The 21,392-nt window shown below is 41.1% G+C and overlaps 1 long non-coding RNA gene across 1 annotated transcript; it reads left to right on the top strand.

Annotated features, from left to right (window-relative positions):
• The first annotated feature begins 4,890 nt into the window (after nt 1–4,890).
• LOC131912361 (uncharacterized) lies at nt 4,891–20,801 on the top strand. The gene is made up of 3 exons (XR_009379607.1): nt 4,891–5,017; nt 10,787–10,936; nt 20,239–20,801. It is a non-coding gene; the product is annotated as an uncharacterized LOC131912361 (long non-coding RNA).
• The last annotated feature ends 591 nt before the right edge of the window (nt 20,802–21,392 follow it).

Raw genomic sequence — 21,392 nt, 5'->3', positions numbered from 1 at the left:
ACACGAATCTGAATGATTCACTTCTCATTTGTTAAAGAACCGATTTACCCGTCTTGCCTGATTACATTGGTGATTCTCAAGTTTTGCCCATCACAGCCTTGTCGAGTGAGCCACGGTCTTGTGGATGAGACTGAATATGAACAGGTGGAACTAAATTCCATTTTCCACTTGACTTTGGCCTATCCTCCAGACAGGGAGAAAACTCTTCTCTCTCTTCTACCTGCAGTCTCTTTCACCAAATGTTGTGCTCACTTTTGTTGTTAGGGACAAATGATTTCTCTCTCACTCAGGCCACACGCCTGCAGCCTCTGTAGGCACAGCTCCAGAGAGAGCAGGGTCTGCCCTGCAGCTACACAAAGAGCTGTGCTCCCCACCTTAGGCCCTTCAGGCCCTTCCATAAAGCCTGCCTTCTTTCCCCTGCTTGTCACAGTGGCCCTTCTTATCCAGTGTCTTCCTTTCTCCATGTCACACTGGCTGGATCATGGCTGGAGCTTATGCACAGGGCAGTCCAGACAGGGAATCTTAAAGGACCAGAAAAGCCCTCTGTGCTTTGGACCTGAGGGCTTGCTGCACTCTTGAGGGCCCCACCGTGGCTCTCTGTGGTAATTATGCTTTAACTTTTCTAATATAACTCTTCTGAAGGGCAAACATCTCAGCTTCCTTTCTACAGAGCCCAAGACAGATGTGACAGAACTGGAAAAGCTCTCATACGCAGTAAGAATTTCAGAGAATGGCAGGCAGCTTGAAATGTCTCTCAGAGATGCGCAAGAAACACACACCAGGAGCCTCAGGACACTAATGATGCCATTCATGTAAAGGATCATTGAAATTTAATCACACAGTAGCTCTCCACAGTTCCTACAGTTTATAAATTAAAAAAAAAATCTTTGAACTTAGATATTCGTCACAGGAAAAACAACGAGCGTTTGTATAGCACGTACTTAGTTCCTCAATCAATCCACATTTGTCTGTCTGGAGCCGCTTAAGATAATCCTCAGTGCTCCCATCATAAGTGAAAAATATTAGGATTTGCAAACACACTTCAGAATTCAAACATCTCAGCCAATATCCAGGGTGTGACACAATCACAGAATCTTTAAAACCAAGCTTTGGGCTGTTGAGTAACTGCCACTGCCTGCAAAAGTGTCTTTGCCACTGAGGAACCAACTTTTAACATCACGTGGGATCAAAAACAGTTATCCTGAGGAGCTGTTTCAGAGGCACACACAGTATGTTACTGCTGTGGGCTTCAGCTAAAGCAGACAGAAATGAGATTGATTGTTCAAGGGCAGGGGAGAGAGGCAGGAAGGGGAAACCAGATCCCGAGAATCATCTTTGTTGTTGAGAGATCTTCAGCACCAACAAACACAAAGCTGATCTCATTCCCATGGAGGCTGCAGGCAGACTGCCTCAGGAGATGCTCCTTGGAAAGAGGAAAGCCACTTGCAGTATTATGGGCTCCTGGAGCTTGAATGATTAAGGCTTACCTTCAAGATGGGAAATGGAATCCCTCCATGGGCAAGAGCAGCTGGTGCAGACGCAGCAATGAAGACGTCAGCTCCTCTGATAAGACATGGAAGGAAGGGTGACAGGCTGCTAAGCGAAGGCAGTGAGTGCATGGGGAGCATGCTTGCAGGAAGAGCACCAGGATCAGAGTGTGCTTGCTTAATTTTGTATTAACTGTATGCCATCTCTCTTCTGTATCCCACCTCTATTCTTCTGCATTCCATCTCTTTTCTTACATGCCCACGGGACTGTAGGGAATGAAACAGTTATCTCCGAAACCCCAAGCTGCTGATTTAATTTCCCTGAGTATAATAAAACACAGATTCTTCTTGTATCTCAACTTCTCTTGTTTCTAAACTTACTTTTATATCTCACGATTGATTTCGCTATGAATTTTATTATCTTCAAATGAAAATTACTCATAACTTCTACAGTAAAGAATTGGTTTAATGTTGACTTTGGTAAGGAATTTTATTCAGGGCAACCGAAGTGACGCTATTTTCTGTTTAGTTTGTTCAAATATTTGTGTCTGTAGCTCATGGGTTTGCTGTTTCTTGGCTCCCAATTCCTCTGAGGCTACCGTGTTTTCTGGGTACCAGACTCAGGCTGGGCATGATCCTGTCTTTCTTGGTCTTCAAGTAAGAATGGTATTCCCATGCATGGCCAATTAGCGCTATTCACGCAAATGGGCTAGGTCTAGAGTCTGGGAGTTAATCATTACTTAATCCAATGTGAAAAACTTGTGGACTATGGAGAATCCACTCCTCTTCTAAGGACTAAGGTTAGGAATTAATTTGGCTAACTATATACGGAGAAAGTACAGGAATATGTAAAGATGAAATACCTTATGGCTTGCTTTAGGAAAATGCAACCATATATCACAGGGAGTGTGAAAACATGCTATTTCATAAGTCTTGGGAAAGTTCCTATTCTTACAAAACCCCACCGATTATCCCTGGGAGTTCCTGAATGTCACATGAGTTCAAGAAAAGTCACATCTACAAATTAAAGCCCTTCTACAAGTCACTGCTGTCACTTGAGACCACACTGGGAGCAGTTTCTGTGGGTCAGCAGAACCTCCTGGCTTTCTGCAGGGAGCACCACTCCCCGCTGGAGTTGTTTAGACCTCCCAGATGACAGAACCCTGATCACCAGAGTGATGTGCTGAGGGAGGAAGAGCAGCTGCTTCTCTGTGATTCAGGGGTTGATGCTTTGATGGGACACCCACGAGCTGACTTAAGCCAAGGGTCTAAAACAGAGAAGGATCTGAGCATTGCGAGCTTCTGCAATTAGTTTTTCTGCTCTTCTCCAACAATGAAGATACAGCCATTAAATGAAGCTGAGGGATCCAGCGTATTCTTCCCCTAAGTCAAGATGCTGTTCTTGGAGCTCCCGCCACATTCGCTACTCTAACTGATTTGTATGCAACAAGGTTTTCAAAAGCAAATCTTCAGGTTATTCTAGCCAAGGACTTAACTTCAACTCAAATAAAGTTTTAGTCATTCTGTGTTTTAGACTACATTTTTACTTAATGGAGAATATAGAATATTGTCATGGTAAATAAGAAAATTCAAAATATAAGTGAATATACAAAAATGAATTTTCTTTCCTATTCAAATAATGCACATATATATTTCCTGTGGAAGAAAAGAAAGCCTTTCAAATATTGGCCATATTGGAAAACAAAACAAAACAAAACAAAAAGCCCTCTCAAAAACCTCTGTAATTATTGGCTGTGAATTTAACCTGATTTTGGATTGAGACACTTAGGAAATTAGTAAAGCACATGTTTATGCCTGTCTAGAGAGTATTTCCAGACATGATTGACATGCATCAAAGCAACTTAAGAGGAAAGACCCATCTCAGATGTGCGCACTCCATCCCAGATGTGCACAGCCTGACTTCCCTCTCCCAGTGTCTGTGGCCTCCGGCAAAGCCTGCAGGCAGACAACCCCAGCTTCAGGAAGCTTCCAGTATGGACTCTTATCAGTTCTCTCCAGACAAGCTCCAGTTTTTCACTCTTAGACTAAATGGTTGCTCCCTCTTCTTCTGAGGTTCCCATCATGTTGGACTGAAAATGACTGTTTCCTTTAGCCCTGCAACATGCAGACAGAAACTATGGGAGAATTCAGTTATCTCATCCGAGCTATGGTCTGCTCGATTACAAATCCAGTGCCAAGTGTCTTCATAAGACACAGAGATGCAGAGAGAGTAAAAACGCAGCCTATTGATTTGATCACGTGTGAAAAATGTTGGCAACACAGGAGGTCTGAAGAAGACAGAAGAGGTATTTCCCATGACCTCTTGCAGGAAGCATAGCTCCATCACTTCTGGGACTTCTGAATGTGACCTAAGGACTAAAAGCACTTTTTGTTAGATTTTGCCAGTTTGTGGTGGTAAAGTTTGTCCTGACAAAGTCAGGGCTCCAGCATTCCATCATCTTGTGGAACAGGAGAGTATTATTGACCCTGGTTTTCACTGATTATTTTCACATTTCTCTCTTGGATTTTTGTTCTTCTCAGCATATAAAAATGTACTGAAATCTGTGAATATTTGAAAAATACTTTAGTATGTAGTAATACTATAACTTATCTAAGTGGCCTTCTATGGGTAGATGTTCAAGTAAGTTCTTATTGATTTCAATAGTCTTTTGAAAGTTGAATGACCGTTCTGAATCAACTTCTGGGAAGCCACAAAATGCCACTTGAATTTAACTATGACTTCAAAGGATCAACTATTTTTCTCACTCTACGTGTGCTTGTGTCTATGCATGAAATCTTTGAGGTAAATTGGTACCAATAGAGTTTATTTCCAGAACTTAGCAGATGTTAACATTTCCCCTTCATTCAAATCTGCTGATTATATCTATCTATCTATCTATCTATCTATCTATCTATCTATCTATCTATCTATCTATTTATCTATCTATATATCTATATACCTTTTTCCTTCCAGCTCTTCCCTTCCAGCCTTCCAGTTCCATTCTGAGTCAGCACACAACAAAAGAAAAATGAAAACAAAACAATCAACTTACAGCTTTGGGTGAGCATTTTTTTTTAAAAATCTGGCATGCTTCATGGAAAATCAAACCTGGTATTTTCAAAAGTGAGATTCTCTATCTAGGTTTCTTATGGAATCCTAAGTGGAGTAAAAGAGTCCTCAATTGCAATCAGCAGATGGTGTCCGTGAGTGATTCCAGTGTCTCCTAGTTGCCATCAGATGGGAATACCTCGGCCAGCTCTTGGGATCTTCTAGCTCTGCTCCCCAGCCGTTCTTTCTTGCACTGACTTCAGACCTTCATTGTCCTTTGAAGGACTTACATGGCATATCTTACATCTGTTCAGCCCTTTCTCCACACTTCACCATCTAACCCAGCTTCTCCTTAGTGAAAGTACAGATTGTCCAGTGGTTCTGTTTTCCAGAGTTACACTCCCTCTGTTGACACCAGGATTCAACTGTGACCTCACAGTCCGAGGGTGAACCCTCCCAGCCTTGTTGGCACCTGACTTGGGTAAGTCTCAACTCAGGATCAGGGGCATCCGAATTCAGAAGCACGCTTGGCTTCACCAGAACTTTATGTCATTCCCCCAGCTCTGTTTCTCTGTATAAAAACGTACCTCATTCACTACCTGACATATCTGTTACTAAAAAGAAGGTATTACTGCTTCCCTTCAGGGACTCATCTGTTCTTCTCTTGGCAGAGCCCAGGACTCTGTCCTCATGGCCTGTGATCATATTCTTTATTGACAAGATGGCTCTTTCTTCCCAGCATTCTGGTTTGCCTCTGGGGCCCTCATCTTCGCTGTGAGTTCTGGCTCAGCTTGTTTCCTGACACGTGTTAGCCCCTGATTTGATAATGCCCAGATAAACAATTAGCTGAGCTCACTTTTGCACAAGCTAGTCCTGGTTTAGTGTGACACACATGAGCTCCGTGTAGCTGACCTTCACAGAGGATGTGGTATTTTCTGTAGAAAACTGAAACAGTGTTAAATTGTTTGAAGAACATATTTAATTGTGTCCTTTGAAGAGTTTTTTGTTGTTGTTGTTGTTGCTGTTTGGATTGGCTTTGAATCTCAATTCACCAATTTGTCAGTACAGGAGCCACTGTTTTTATAACATACATAACTTATTTCAAAGACATTTAAATTTTACTTGTTATCTAAAGGAAATCATGATCTGACATATTGATACCATTGTTAATTAAAAATTAGCAAAGTCCAGCTGCATGAGGCTGTTTACAGTTCGATGTTGGATTGCTCTAACTTCAAGTTCAGCTTAAGATCTTGGTAGAACAAAGCTGTTCATGCTGTAGGGAAAGATTCTCGGCAGCCTCAGTCACACTGAGCTACCTAATGAAGACAAACACCATCCTCCTCAGCTGAATTTGGGTAGCACTTTATGACTTCCCACAGATTGATTAAGAAAGGTCCTCAGGCTTTCAAAACACAATGTGACACTGAAATATGACAAATAATGTTTCTTTTTAGTTCCAATGAAGTTGGTCTTCCAAATGTTTCCTGTCTTTATGCCCATTATGTCCCATCTCCAAAGAAGCCTAGTTAATTTAGATAGTTCTCTCCAAAGAAGAGAAGCCACTCAAAGTCCAGTGGGGTTTCCAGTGACTTCAGCACCATCTGCAGACTGAATGCTTGTTGTGCCTGCTGACAAGCCCCCGTGTGTTGGGTCAGAGAGCATCATATGCAAGAAGCTTAGCTTCCCCTTTTTATATTTGCGTATTTCGGCCTCTCTTTCCTACCAGCCTACAAATGTCTTCTGTGCACTTGACCACTGGAATTCTAGCCTAGTATCTCGTGCAAACTCAGTAGTCATCAGACATCTTTTGAATGGACAGATGAATGAGTAAATGAATGATTTAGCAATTAAAATTAGGAGAAAATCGGAGACTGGGATGGAGCCCAGGGCTGTTGGCATGCTAGCCAAGTACTTTACCCCTAAATTATATCACTAACTATTTTCTTTATTTTTAAATTCTGAGACAAGGGCTGGCTGAGTACCATAGGCTGCCTTTGATCTAACGTGGCAGCCCAGGCAGGCAGTCTTGAGGCTTTAGAAGTTGGTGTCCCAACCTCCTGGCTAGCTGGGATTATCAGCCTGCCCTGCCACTCTTTTTAGACTTCTATATTATTTTTGGAGCTTGGCATGTATCCAATTTGGGGGCATTATTTCAGATCTACAGCACATAAAATTTAACAGTGAATCGCTGAACTTTCTTGTGGAAGGAATCCACATCAGTGGTGGGGTCTGAGCCCCGACATCCTAACTCCCACATTCTGTCAGAGGCCTTAGACTTGGGTTAAAAGGAGAACCATGAAACTGTGGGCCTGGGCTTGGAATTTGTTTTCAGTTCCAGTTATCTTAAGTTACTTCCCGGTGCTAGATGGATGGATTCCTGGGAGATAAATCCCAGGATTCATTGGGATGCTCTATCCTAGTATACTTAAGAGCACAAGTCCTGAGAGTTGTCCTAGCTGTATAACACTTTTGTGATTCTAAGTAGAGTCTTTTACCTAACCTGAACAAAATCATAATATATTATTTCTTTAGTAAGCATAGGTATATAGTAAAAGGGACCAAGAGTCAGTGTTGTGGATAGATATAGAGATGTGTAGCCTTGGAAGGTGCTTGGACGGGGCGTAAGCACTTGCATGCACGCATGAAGGTGCTTGGACGGGGTGTAAGCACTTGCATGCACGCATCCTCTTTAATTAGTGATGGGACTGGTCTCTTGTGCCTTCTCCACCATGCCTCCCACCCACACAAGCGATAGGCTTCCCTTCATTACCAGGCACGGTCGCTGAGGTGAACTCCAGAGCAAGATCACATGGTGGGACTCTGGCTTCCCTCCAGACAGTCTAATAGGAAGGCCCCACAGCCCTTTCCCATGCTTAATCCTGTCTTGTTTATAGTCCCTTTAATGATTGTCTGGCCCTCGCTGCTGGCACAGGACATTTCATATCCCCAGGGTCACTGGCACAGGTTTTAGCCACCTTTCCAGAGAGAGGGGGGGATGGAAGGACCACATTTGGCCGCTGCTCATCCTGTTTATATCTGTACTGTCTCATAAACCTGACAAGTTTATAATGGCTACTGCTTCTCAGGGCCAGCCTGGCTGCCTGTCCCAAGTCACGCTGGGTGCAATCTCACTTCTGGAGACTTCCCAGAGGTTCTCATGGGCTCACCTCACACTCAATAACTGTGCTCCTCACAGAGGTTAGTATATTGGAAATGTTTCAGGATAGCCTTGCAAATCCTGATGAAGCATTCTCAGAGACACCAAGTACAAACTAAATAAAGAGTTTAATGATCAGTTAAGTATAATAATTTCATTAAGAGACAAGCAAAATTCTGTGCCTTTATTAACTCTTCTTGTGCGACATTGGGGCAGGTTACCAAGAGCCATCACTACTTTGTAGTAGAAAAATACTGAGGTATTGACTGATACTCATCTTCTAGTATCAATTGAAGGTGAGTTAAAAATGCATTTCTATCTTTAATCTTTTATTTACTGTCCAGAAAAAGAGTTTTCTTATGTCTTTTGGATCTTAGAACTGACCTGGACAACTAGTTATTTGTGTTAGGTCTTTGTGTTCATGTTTAGATTTTCCCTATGTATTACGGAAAGACAGATCTGATACCTCAGTCAGAATTACCCACTCTGGATTATGGATTCAAGATGCTTTGTCTCAAAGCCACCATGTAATAATGCGTAGCCAATGTTTTGAGCCAGAGTTCATCAGAAAGTGTGAAAGAAGGGTCTGTATTACTTGTTATGTGACAAAGGATGGAAGAATAATGGGGAGATCTTCAGAATGGAGTTGACTTTACCAAGAAGAAAATAATTTCACCACGAAAATAGGTCACATAATTTTACCTATTTTTTTTTAGGTAGATTCTATCTACCTAATAAAATAACAAGTAGTGAGTTAATTCAAATATGAATTAATTAAAGAGTTAAAGGGCTAGGATATTCACTATTTAAATTTACTTCCCCAGGAACCGTGCTAACCTTCAAGGGGCAGAAAATAAGTCAGTGGTGGAAATTTTCTGCTTATTGATAATTTACATTTCTTATTATTTCACGTGTTCGAAGATATGCTGGTGTGTACATATGTAAACCATGTGTGGGCAGTGCCCATGGAGGCCAGGAGAGGATGTCTGAGTCTTTAGAACTGTAGTTCCAGACAAGTGTGAGCGGTCATGTAGGTGCTAGGAACTGAACTCAGGTCCTCTGCAAGAATAGGAAGTGCTCTTAAGAGATGAGCCATTTCTCCAGCCCTGAGCTGTCGTTTTCTTAACAATGACATTAGCATCAGCAGTGAAGCTGATGGTGACTGGGTGGCATTGACGGAATGCAATAAGCACACACTTAATTCATTGCTTCTGTGCTATCACTGCCCCGCGGCCATGACTCAGTCTAATCAAATCCAGACTAGAATAGTTCTACAAAACAGTTAGTTTATGATCTTAAAGCATCAGAATTATCCAAGCAAAGGCAAGAGTAAGAAAATACAGAGTCACATAAGTTCATGGAAGTTAAATGCTACATGGGACTGGGCACTGTATATCACTGCTCGTTATTGAACTCACTCACTGAAGAAACTCCAGTGAAGTTTGGGGATTTGATGGCAAATTGTTTAGGTGTGAAGCTTGTGGGTTTGATGGCATTGTGTAGCAAAATGACATGACACCTTGTTTATAGGAAACACACATTAAACTATTCAGGGTAGGCAGTTTGGGTATCAAGTAGACAAGATGTTCTCACAATAGTGTTTAATTATTTTAAATTTAATGAACATGGATAATACATTAGCAAAATTAAAACTAAAAATGTAGTTTAAATTGTGATGAACTTTTGAGAAATCTTACTACGTTATGTTTAAAATCTCAGCATCTGAAACACACACACCACACGCACACACACATACACACACACACACACACACACACACACAAGAGAGAGAGAGAGAGAGAGAGAGAGAGAGAGAGAGAGAGAGAGAGAGAGAAAGAGAGAGTGTGTATCAACTTAACAACTTAACAAACATTGACAATGTACTCAATATCTGTCTTTGAGAGAAAGGTACTAAATAATGATTTTTTTTTTTTTTTTTAGAAAGCAAACATATTTTCTTTTCTTTTTAGCTTAGATGAACTGTAGGAAGTGAACATCAATTATGAGGGGTAGTAATTTAATTAGAATCCATATATAATAGTACAGAATACACAGATTTAACTCTATGTACAATGTTATCTTTCGTGTGACTATTGGATTATTATAATTTTTATACTATCTTTATATTTTGAAATATATCTCTGGCATTTAAAATATGGATGTTCATCTGGAGAGAAAAGTATTCTGAAAGGGCATTACATTTGTTTATTGACCTTTTAAAATTTGATACAAAGCTCCAGTATGATTGGAGGATCTGTCTTGCTGGAGTGGAAGAGAGTTGGACTCCCAGAGTGAGTGACTGAGCTATTTCCAGTTTGAAGTACATTAGAACTCCATGTATGTAGAATTCCGCCTCCATTCTTGCTAGGTTATCTTTCCAAACAGGCTCCAGCATGTGAGCCACACACTATTATGTCTCCAGCCTTGTAAGACAATGAAAACGTGTTCCTCATTTAACCTTAATATGTTGTTTTACTAAATAATGCAAGTGGAGCGTTACAGTTTTGTATGAGGTCTAATTACTTGGATAAGAGCTTATAAAAATTAAAATATTGATGTGTTGACGATTAATTCATGTTTGTTCTTAATTAACTTTTTGCCTATTTCCTGTAGAAAAAATGTTTTATTTTGTGGTCTTCCTTTTGCTTTTTTGAGAGAAGATCTTTTACATCCCAGGCTGGCCTTGAACTCTTTATGTAGCTTAAGATAACCTTGAACTTGTCATTCTCTTGCTTCTACCTCACTAGTGCTGGGATTGTAGGCATGCATCATCATGTCCAGTATTATATGGCACTGGGGATGGAGCCCAGGCCCAGTACATGCTGGGAATTTGCTCTACCAACTGAGCTACATCTTGAGCCCAGTGTTCTGTGTCTTCAGATAGAGTAATTGTTGACTGATCTATTCTTAATATACCAGTGTAAGTTCAGTGTTGAAGGTCATTCAGAGATTGGACTATTCATAAAGGGATAGAAGATCTCAATACCATGACAACCAATGTTTTAAATGACTAAAGCGAGAATGCTACTAAGAACATCAACAAAAGAGTAGTCAGATTGTAAACCTCTTTTAAACGATCATCCTGCCCAGGGAGAAGCAAGAGAGAGACAGCTCCACATGGGGTGTGAAGTTCAGAGGTGCAACAACAGGGAAGGTCGCCAGGAACTACAGGCCTTGGGACAAGGCCCACATCAAACCAAGTCCTCTCAGCAGGTACATGAGTTGCCTGCCAGTGCACTGGTGAGTATAAATGAAGTCACTCATCCTGGGCCAAACTAGTGGAGCTGTTTCCTGCTAGCAGAGCCCACAGCCCCTGGTTTGAACAAATCCAGATTGATGTACCCGTTGGAAACCCTCAGACGTGGCACTATTGGGTGTGTTCTGTTATACATTCATGGGAATATGCGTATATAACAGAGCCCTCCATTTGAAGGTTGCAAAATGAAGATAAATGTTATTTACCATTTTACAGAGGCCTATCAATGAAAGGTGACCATTTTTCCAAATCTAACATACCAAATAAAACAGGGGTAGCATGCAGTGAGTCAGCTGACCAACACATCTCCTGCCAAGTTGCAGAGCGCACAAAGCCATTGTTACTGTTGTTATTATTATTCCTATGGGCATCTTGGTTTCTACACTTGCCCCATTTTTACTTCTAAAGAAGCAAGATTTTTCTTGATTTGCTGTTCTCCCAAGTTTGACTTTTAACCTTACCCTCCTTATTAAAATAATGTTAACAGTACAGAAAAGCAAGGTTTTCTCATCTCGATCTCCCACAAGCCATCCTCCATGAATTGCCCTGTAAGAGCATTTCAACCACCTCAGTTGAAAACTGGCTGAAAAGGAGAGAAGGAAAAATGGCAGACTACGAGTCAGAGCCAAGGCTCAGAACATCGAGGGAGGAAGGCCTGAATGGGGGAAAGCTGTGCTTGAAATATGGAAGCCTCTGAGAAGGCATAGGGACTTAGGTTCCCACGGCTGTAAGGACAGTCATCTGGAATGCAAGACGGTGATAATTAAGAAAAAAATGTGGCTCAAAGGGAGTGACAGTGAAGAGCTTGACATGAGGAACTCAGTTCTCCAGAAACCCTGGGTTACTAGAAACAGGAAGTACAGCAAGATGGTTAGGGTCATAAGTGTGAAATGCAGTTTACAAACCAAAACTCTACAGGAAAATCAGTAGCAACATGGTTGGTTTCATATAAGCCATGCAAGCTCTTAAATGGGTATTTTTTATTGATCATGGCCCAGGATAAGTTCAGATATCAAGAATGAAGCACTAAGTGGGTTACGTACAATGAGAGAAACAGAACTCACTAGAGAACCAGACAGCAATGCTGGTCACTAGGCTTAATGTACTATGGCATATTGTTTCAAAGCCTCTGTAAGTGAGAGAAATATGCTCAGATCTTTAGACCTAGTTTTCATAGACCATTGGGAAGAGAAGGTAAAAGTCATAGTTACCCTGTAGCTTGCCTTCTTCTCTAAGAATCTTCCTCTATCCATCTTCTAATAGTCCCTATAGCAGTAAGTGGCATCCATCCTATATTAGTTCTAGCAGGTAAATGTCTAGCCATCAGCCTCAGTCTGCTTCTCTACTCGATGCTTGGGTGTTCAGGGACTTAGCAATTCATAGCTATCTCTAGGTTACATCAACACAGCTGTCTTCATTACTGTCTACAAACTCAAGATCTCATCATTTCGGAGGCATTTCCTGTTGTCTCTACACTACAAACTTCTCTCATGATAGACACTTTGTTTCTAGAAAGGTTCATTTGCCAGTCATTAAAATCTGTACCTGTCTCAGGAGGCAACGATCCAATCAAAGTCATTTGCCTTTTCTACATGCCTAGATTGAAGTAAATATAGCCCCCTACCCACCATTTGAAAACTGAGCATGGCCTGCCTGCCTCCTGCCTTCTGCTCTGCTTATTTTGGTATATTCAAAATGATGGGTCACATCGGCACTCAGGAACATCCGGGGCTTGACTTTTCCTCTCTTCCAGCATTTTGGTTCATCCTGGCAATGTCTTCTTTTGGCTAAATTAGCTGTGTCTCTGTCTCTCTGGACACATGCATCACCCACCGAAAAGAGCAACAAGGGAAATTTCACCTGGACACCATGAAGACCGCCCTTCCCCAGGTGTTCACTGCTTTCCTTTCTGGACTGCACAGAAGGGACTGCTCTATTTGTTGATCTCCCAATGCACTGCACCTCAACTCTTAGGGTCCATTTTAAACCTTAAATTCATTGACAAGTAGAGGGGTCCAAGCAGATATCAAGAAAAGAAGTTCTGAGGGTATGACAAATGGTATTTGGAGAATTCCAGTAGTTGTGGCATTAGAAAGTATAGTGTGTGTGTATGTCATACTTTCAATTTCTGGAGTCCTCATGTGTATGGGTATTCCAGAGGGATGTGTATATATCCCAGGTGTGGAGATGCTATGAGATAGATTTCTCTTGCACAGGAGCCCATTATTCAGCATGGGAACAGATGAAAAAAGACAGTGGACAGAAGGTGTTGTGATATTGGAGGGAAATAACTTGCACTGTGTTTTGATATATGTGAGCTCTGCCAACCAATATCCTTCCCAGATGCGGGAGGGATAAACATTCAGTTCAATGTAGTGTGACAGTGAGCTGAAGTGATGATGAGTCACTCTGAGGCTGCTGTCTTTGGACTGCTGAAGTTAAGGACCTGATACAAACCACTGACAGTGTGGTGAAGGGCACAATCCCAGGGAACCCCTAGGAAGACAAATGGTTATGGTTTGGGTCATAAAGATAGAGTGTGAACTGGGAGCCAGAGAAAAATAAATAATGGAAAAGAAATGTTTCCTTGGTATCTGTGTTTGGACAAAGAATCAGTGAGCTCCAGTACAGTAGGAAACCCTATCTAAAAAAAAGTGAAGTAGAGGGTGATTGAGAGAGAAACCCATCATTCGCTAATATACAGGTGTACAAATGTGTGTGTGTGCCTGTACACTTCCAAACATGTACACATGGACACACACACACACACACACACACACACACACACACAGTTACTGAGTCTTTGAAGAAGAACATTTCTGAACCTTAATCACTTAGCAAAACTGCTGCTGAAGCTCTTGGGGGAATTTTCACTAGGCATTGTTGATTTCGAGGATATTAGAAGTATATGGCCAGAAAGAGCTTGAGAAATCACTGAAGAGTAATTTTCAACCAGAGCCTAGAAATTGCAGAAGAGTTTGAGGTCCAAGGTCAGGTTAGAATTCATCAATAAGATTCAATGTTCAATTCTCTGCAGAATACTGAAGAGAGAAATCTGTCCTAGCTGACTTTTAACACAACGTTGTCTACTGTAAATTTGTATTTGCCCCTCTCATTGGATCATGAAGCAACATTTCAAGACAAATATCTCAGTTTTCCCAAACTCTCGTGATGGAAAGTGTTTGTCTACACAAGAAAGATGCTTTATAAATCAATTGGTCCTTCTTTTACCATGTCTCATACTCCTCCACAAAGGGGCCACTGTCTTCTGATGTGTGGGTGGGTTTCCTCAACCTATACTTCATATAACATGTTTCTAAGATAACACAAGACCCACAAATGTTACAAATAATCTAGGAGAGGAAAGGAGGCACCTTTGGTTCTTCATGACTTCCTGAGTTTGAAATCCATCTCCGTCTCTAACACCATCCTAAGGGGGGGTGGCGGTGGGCAGGAGGTGGAGATCACAGTGCTGGTAGACAACAAGATACAGCATGGTAGGCAGCCTACCAACTTTCCATGGGTGGCAAGCGTACAGAGGAGGCCAGCACCAGTCTACTGTGCACACTATTTCAATGTGATTTGTTGAGTCTGAAGAACACAATCATGAAGTCACCCTAAGCATCAAACCCATGTTTACTTCCAGTGAGGTCTTCACAGAAAAGATTTGGCACTGAAGAGGACTAGTGCCTTTGAGAATTCATGCCATTCTCATTCTGTTACCCTCTCTCTGATGGCCCAAGATAGACTGAATTGTGATGGATGACCAAGGCATAGAGGTCAAAAAAGGACACTGAAAAAAGACAGATTCTTTACTTCCCATGCTGTACTTTAAAATTACACCCTCTCATTATACTTGTTTCTTGAACTTGCATAGGAAAGTGTGATCTTAATTTTACTATACAGTGTGGTAGGCAAATGAAGGAAAATGACATTCATTATCAGGTAGTGTTTTCTCCCAGGCAACACGCTGGTGATCAAATTGAGTAGTTTTCTCTATGAACAATCTGTTCAAGAGATGCTGCTCATAGGCTGTGCTTTCCTGAAATAATTAATTAAGTAACTGGGTAGCTTTTGGTTCAGGAATGCAGAGGGGTGTTGCTTCCATTTAAGGATTAGGGGTGGGAGGACAATATGCATGATTTAAGGAAGCACTAATTGTATAAAACAATGTGAAGTCATAGTAACATAGTGTTAGGGTTGCATTTGTGTTCTCCTCCTCTGGTGGTTTTATTCTTATTTATGCTCCCCATTTCAGTAAAGAACAGACAAGCTACTTCTTTGCCTAAGAGAGAGTGTATCATGAAATATAAATTCTAAAATAAATGATTCAAGTAGTAAATCACATGAAATTCTCTGGAGAAAAGAACACAAGAGGGCTGTTTAATGTCACAATTTTCTTGCTCTAAGTGTTGGGCTTTTAGGGGTTTTTTTTCAATTGAACAAAAAAGGACACTTCTCAGGATGCTGAGCAGAAAAGCATGAAGTATCTCGGAGGCATAAACACCCAAGCCTGGTTCCCATGAACCCACTAAGGAGCTGGAAGACCCTAGAGGAAAATGGTTTTATTGTGTAGCTAGAAAATGTCCCTTGTGTGAGGCATCTTCAATGAGACAATAAACTCTCAAGAATCAGGGCTGGAGAGATGGCTCAGTGCTTAACAGCACTACTGCTCTGCCTCAGGACCAGGGTTCAGTTCCTAACATCCACATCAGGTAGCATAGAGAAGCTGGTAATTCCAGCTTCACAGGACCTGACGATGCCCTCTTCTGACCTCTATGAGCAACTAATCAGACACATATATGTACATACGTATAAATAAAATAAATCTTTTAAATAGTTTTAAGAAGTACCTGTGGTTCACTTAGACAGAATGTACCATAAGGGACAGAAACACACTAAGAAGAAATGGTGTTTTAATGGTGTTCAGCCATATAGAAGGTTCCAAAAGGCCGATTGGAGGAGGGGGGTGCTAGGACTTCAGGATGGACTAGATGATTGAGGGAGCTATTATACTTGAAGACATTCTGTGGACAAGTGTAGCAAGCAACCCCAAAATCTGGTATCAACAATAGGAGAGTAGAGGGTGTTCAGCCACTACCCTAGCCCATACTACACACACACACAACTCACAGAACTCAGTACTGTGCCTTCAGTGAGGAAGATTTTCCCTGTACAAGAGATCCACTGGGAACACCAAACCCAGCTCTATGGCACCTCCAGAGAATCAAAGGTAAGAGCCTAAAATTTAGATGAGTGATACAAATAGAACTTTTGGAGTGAGATTGATATAAATATTAACCCATAGTAGTAGACGTTTTCACCATAACCTGTACTTAGGAAATGGAATCTCAGAACATAATCCCCGATTTCCATTTGACAGATGATCCTCGTATTTCTAGTGAAACTCCTCCAGTCCACACTGCCTCACACAAATGCATTAGTTTGTGGCCTTACTTTTCATTTCTAGAATTAATGTCATGATTATTTCACTTTGCCACAAAGAAATATTTTGCTTAACAGTAGAAATGAGCCCCTCCTGTGAACAAATCAAACCATGTGAAATCCTCCTCAGCACTTTGAAAACAAAACAAAATAAACAAAGCTGAGACATTTAGATAATTTCCCCTATTTTCCCATTACATTTTAAGACATCTTAAGATCAAGATTTCACAAATTTTCAGGCCCTAAAAGTAGTGCTTTTTGCAAAAGAAGTTCCTACCTCTGAGTTAGATGCAGAAGCCAAACTCTAAAATGACGGCGACAGAATCCCTACCACCCAGCCACGTACTTTCCTTAATGGCCTGTGATCTGCAATATATATTAGTGTTGTCTGCCACCTCCTTGACAGGATGCTCTGGACTTCTTACCTTCTCCGAACCTCTCCTCTCTAAACCCCAGCTGTGCTAGACTTCAGAAGTGGAGTCTCCTGCATTCACAACCCTTCCCACACGGTCCACCCTTGTTCTCAGTCCGTCACCCTCTTTTTGTGACCTATGAACCCAGTCAAGATTCTTCATTTCCTAAAGCAAAGGGCCCAGCCTTGTCTTTGGAGCTTTGCTGTGTGAAGGTGGCTGTGATTGGGTCTGTCTCCCTTGACCAGCCACATATGCCTGAGGAAAGGAGCAGACTTGACCCTTGGAGACTCTTCAAAGCCTGTGCAGATCTAGCATCAAGTGGGAGCTCTGTTGAGGAGCTAGTGGCAGATGATAACTTCTGTGTCGTACCCTGCGTGGTCACACTCCTGCATGATGGTGGTCCAAGGCATTGCATATTTCAAAGCCGAAGAAGTGAAGTCAGTGGCTTTAGTCATCACATTGCAAGACAAAAGTCTACATTTTTACATTTCATAGAAACACTTTTTATTTTTAAAATAATTTTATCTCATAGATGTCTCTAAGAAGTGTGTTGCCTGACAAAAGGGGGGACCAATGTCTGCGTAGATAATTAGAAAGCAAGGTTACCTCATGAGTTATTAATATTGTGTATGCTCTCTTAGGCAACCTGATATTTTTAACATGGACAAAAAGGTGCTAGGACAGAGCTGGCAGCCCCTGGCACTGCCTGAAAGACTGGCTTCATGGGTGCTATTGAAATGTGCCATTCTGGGCAGAGACTGGCATTTAAGGATTTTCCTCTCTAAACATTTACCAAAGACAGAACTTACAAATGTTTCCTACTTCCTGAAAGATGTATGTAATAGTAATAAAAATGAGATGGGAAGAGAGTGTTTTACATTTATTTCTTTCGGTTGACAATACGGATTACACAGGGTATGACATACAATTTTAGCTGTCAACTTTAATGTTCTAGATAAAAAGTATATATGTGACAGAAAAAAAAAAGACAGTGAATTGTAATTTTAATTCCCGAAAGTAGAAGGACGAATACAAATTCAAAGCCAAGATGAGTGTCATGACTTAGGATCACTGAAAAGTTATAGGAATAGTCCTCACATAACGCAGTGGGCAGATTTGTTCTCTGGATGTTAGGAAAAAGTTTAATAGAGTGTGGACTTCCTAGCTGTAATGACAGATGATTTAGGAGGTGAAGCCAACCATGGCCATCTCCTGACTTCACACTCCAAAGGCTGCCAATGCCTGTGGTTAATGAGGCTGGTTGGAGCTGTGCCCTTTATTAGCCTGGCCCTGGGAAGCTGTGTTCTTCCTATGTTTTAAAGGCATGGCCTGCCAGTGCCCTTGACCTGGGTATTAACGCCAGCCAAGAAGACCCCTGTCTCTTTTCTTTACGTGTCATAGACACTCTTCCCACTTATTTGGCTTACTGGTGATGTTGGCATGTATTGTCGGTGTGTAATAACACTTGTGTCCAGCTCCTTGAGAGAAAGAGGAGCTAACAATGACAATGGTTGCATGATTCCTAGAAGGTGGTTTCTCCATCACTGCTATGTGTCCTGCCCTTCATGGTCAGTGAATCATAGATACTATGGAAATAGCTGAAGCTAGGAGGATGTTAACATTATCTGTCTTTGTATTGGACTTTGAATGCCAGTTATGTATTTGTTGTATATATTTTTTAAGTATAATTCACTGAAATGTAGTGATTAAAATATGTCTGTTATAGGGAGATGACACTTTATCTACTATGGGGCACAAGCTTAATTTTTATTCTATAGCTCAGTGGATTAGGACAAATTCTTCACATTGTGTTCAAAAGAAGGCTTGGGCATGGTGCAAATTAATAATGGTGTCGTTACTGCAATAGTGTATAATACTGAAAAGAACATAATTGTCAAACTTGGGAAGTAGAGAGAATATTCTCCTCCTATACTTTAAGTCTTGGCTTCTGCTCCCTAGGTAGTGCCATTGTAGAGCACCCTCACTGAACAGTATAACCAATCTATTTTTGTTGTGTGTGTATGAGTGTTTTTGGTGCATGCAGGTACTCCATGTGCAGTGCTACTACAGGAGATCAGAAGATGCCATTGGATCCCCTGGAACTGGAGTCACAGTGGTTGTGAGCTGCCATGTGGGTGATGGGAATTGAGCCCTGATCCTCTGGAAAAGCAACCAGTACTCTAAACCTCTGTGCCGTCTCTCTAGGCCCAGTATAACCAATCTAAATGAGACATGGCCTTGTAGACTGGGGTCTTGTTGCAGGACTTGAAATTAAATTACATTTGCTGAATGTCTGTGAACTTTCTGGACTTGAGTGGACCAGTCCTTAGGAGATCAGAGTTGACTGCTTACTTGGATGGGATCCATCTTAACTTTATGGCTACAAATGGAAGAGAGACACAGGCTAGCAACTGAGAGTAACTGACGTGATGTGAGATAATTCTTGTGTAAATCAGAGAAAGAAGGAGAAGGGGAGAAAGAGAGGAACATTTGTTAAAATTATGGTCTCATTTCTAAATCTGGAAGTTAAGTGATAGAGAACTAGATCTCAAATATTGCCCATATATATCCTCAATATTTATGGACGGTGGATTCAAACAATTCCTAGTTGTAAAACCATCCTATGGATAGCACACACTTACTTGTCATATCAATTCATGTTGTATTGGGCATGTAGGCCACATGGGAACCACATGAACTTTCCTGAAACAATATGTCAAGTGCATATGATTTATCTGGAAAAACAGCTAAGATGAAGATTTCATCCCTAGTTCAGACTCTACTTCTGGGTTGAACAGAAAAATCTGCATTATTAATTATAAACCCAAGGTACTGAGCTAGGCAATCTCAAGGTGAAGTCTCAAAGCTAAATCTTACGGTGAATTTATTCCAGGAAGCACATGCAAAACTCAGACATGGCATAGAATGCAAAAGTCTCATGTATTGCAGTAATGAAGTGAGCATCACAGAAATGTCAGATAACCAACAGGTAATGTCTGATTGCTTTTCTCAGCAAAGAAGCCACCTGGCTCTCTGAGGAACAGACATGAGGAGGAGGGAGCTCAGATCAGCTCTGAGGTATCCTATAGAAAAGAAACCTGCCTCGTTGTCTCTAAAAACTATACATTTGATCAACAAAATGTACACTACTGTTTTTTACATCTGGCCTTGGTGCCTAATCCACTTCTCTCTTGCTGCACCTCTGTGGGGCCATACTTTAAGTTTTTAAAAACTAGTTATACTAAAACATACACATTCTAGAAAGAGAACAAGGTGGGGAAACTGGCTAAATGGAGTTTGGAAGGGAGAGCCTGGCCTGAGGTCTGTCTGCTGACAGCTAGCCCAGGGTCCCTTTAGCCATGCTGGTGACTTTTGCTTGTATGTTGTTGTTTGTGACTCCTGGTGAATATTTTTTTTTCTTTTGTCAGAGTGAATCTTCCCATGAGTTCTTTCAGCAACATGTGTGCATTTTGGTAGATGTTCCCTTGAATAAACAAGAAAATGAACCTTACTTAAGAAGGTGCTGTGCTTACCCAAAGGCTGAGTACTGTGCACAGCTAATGAGAAGATGAAGGGATGGATAACATTCTCAGCTGTCCCCTGGGAAATACTCATTTATTGGAAACAATTATTTGTGATTATTTATGCAAAAGCTGTATGAAAGACAAGAATGGATAAGTGACAATTTTATCTTAATGGAATTTTTTTGTAAGCAAAATATATCTTTACATGGTTGACCTTGGTGCTACTTGAGCAGGGATCAATGGAGGCACAGAGCTGGAAATGGGAGTAGAGTTTCATGGTCCTCAACTACTGTAGAAACAAAAATTTGACTCAGTATTTCCTTGCAACTGTGAGTATCTGTTATACAAGATGCCTGGGGACTTTGTTCCATGACTTAGAGAACTTAAGAACAAGGTGGGCATTGTGCCTTTTTTCCCCTAAAATCTTCAGTATGAAATTGTGAAGTTTGCAGAAAGAAAAAAATAAAATCTAGCCATGTGAAATGCAAAGTAACTGTGTAGGAAAAGAGATGTTGTGTGTGAAACTCAAGATATTCTTCCCCTTGCTTCTTGCATGGTTAACATTTTCTATAGTTTTTTAGGTTAAAAACATACAGTGCATGATCACCATGCTTCACCCTCCAGAGGAGAAGTCTGTTGTATTAGAGTGTGTAATCAACTGGAGGATACCATATGCCCAGAAGAGAGGTTGAGTCTAGGAGTCTGCTTCCATACAGTCATAGGAAGAGGGTCTGCTCATCATGAATGAACTGGGAATGAATTCAGAACTAGAATTCTCATTGATTGCTCATTTATATTATATTTTCTGTCAGTGAAAACAGCCAGGTAGTTTGTAGTACTATGAAATGGCATACTTTCCTATTGACCATTAATGACATAAGAAAAATGAGAGCCAAGGAAGACAGAGTGTGTGACTATATTTTATATGGACATGTTTCTTTTTTGTTGTTGTTGTTTGGTTTTTCGAGACCGGGTTTCTCTGTGTAGCTTTGCACCTTTCCTGGAACTAGCTCTGTGGACAAGGCTGGCCTCAAACTCACAGAGATTTGCCTGGCTCT

This window comes from Peromyscus eremicus, chromosome 6 (assembly GCF_949786415.1).
Source record: "Peromyscus eremicus chromosome 6, PerEre_H2_v1, whole genome shotgun sequence".
Lineage (NCBI taxonomy): Eukaryota > Metazoa > Chordata > Mammalia > Rodentia > Cricetidae > Peromyscus > Peromyscus eremicus.
This window is presented reverse-complemented; position numbering and strand designations above follow the sequence as displayed.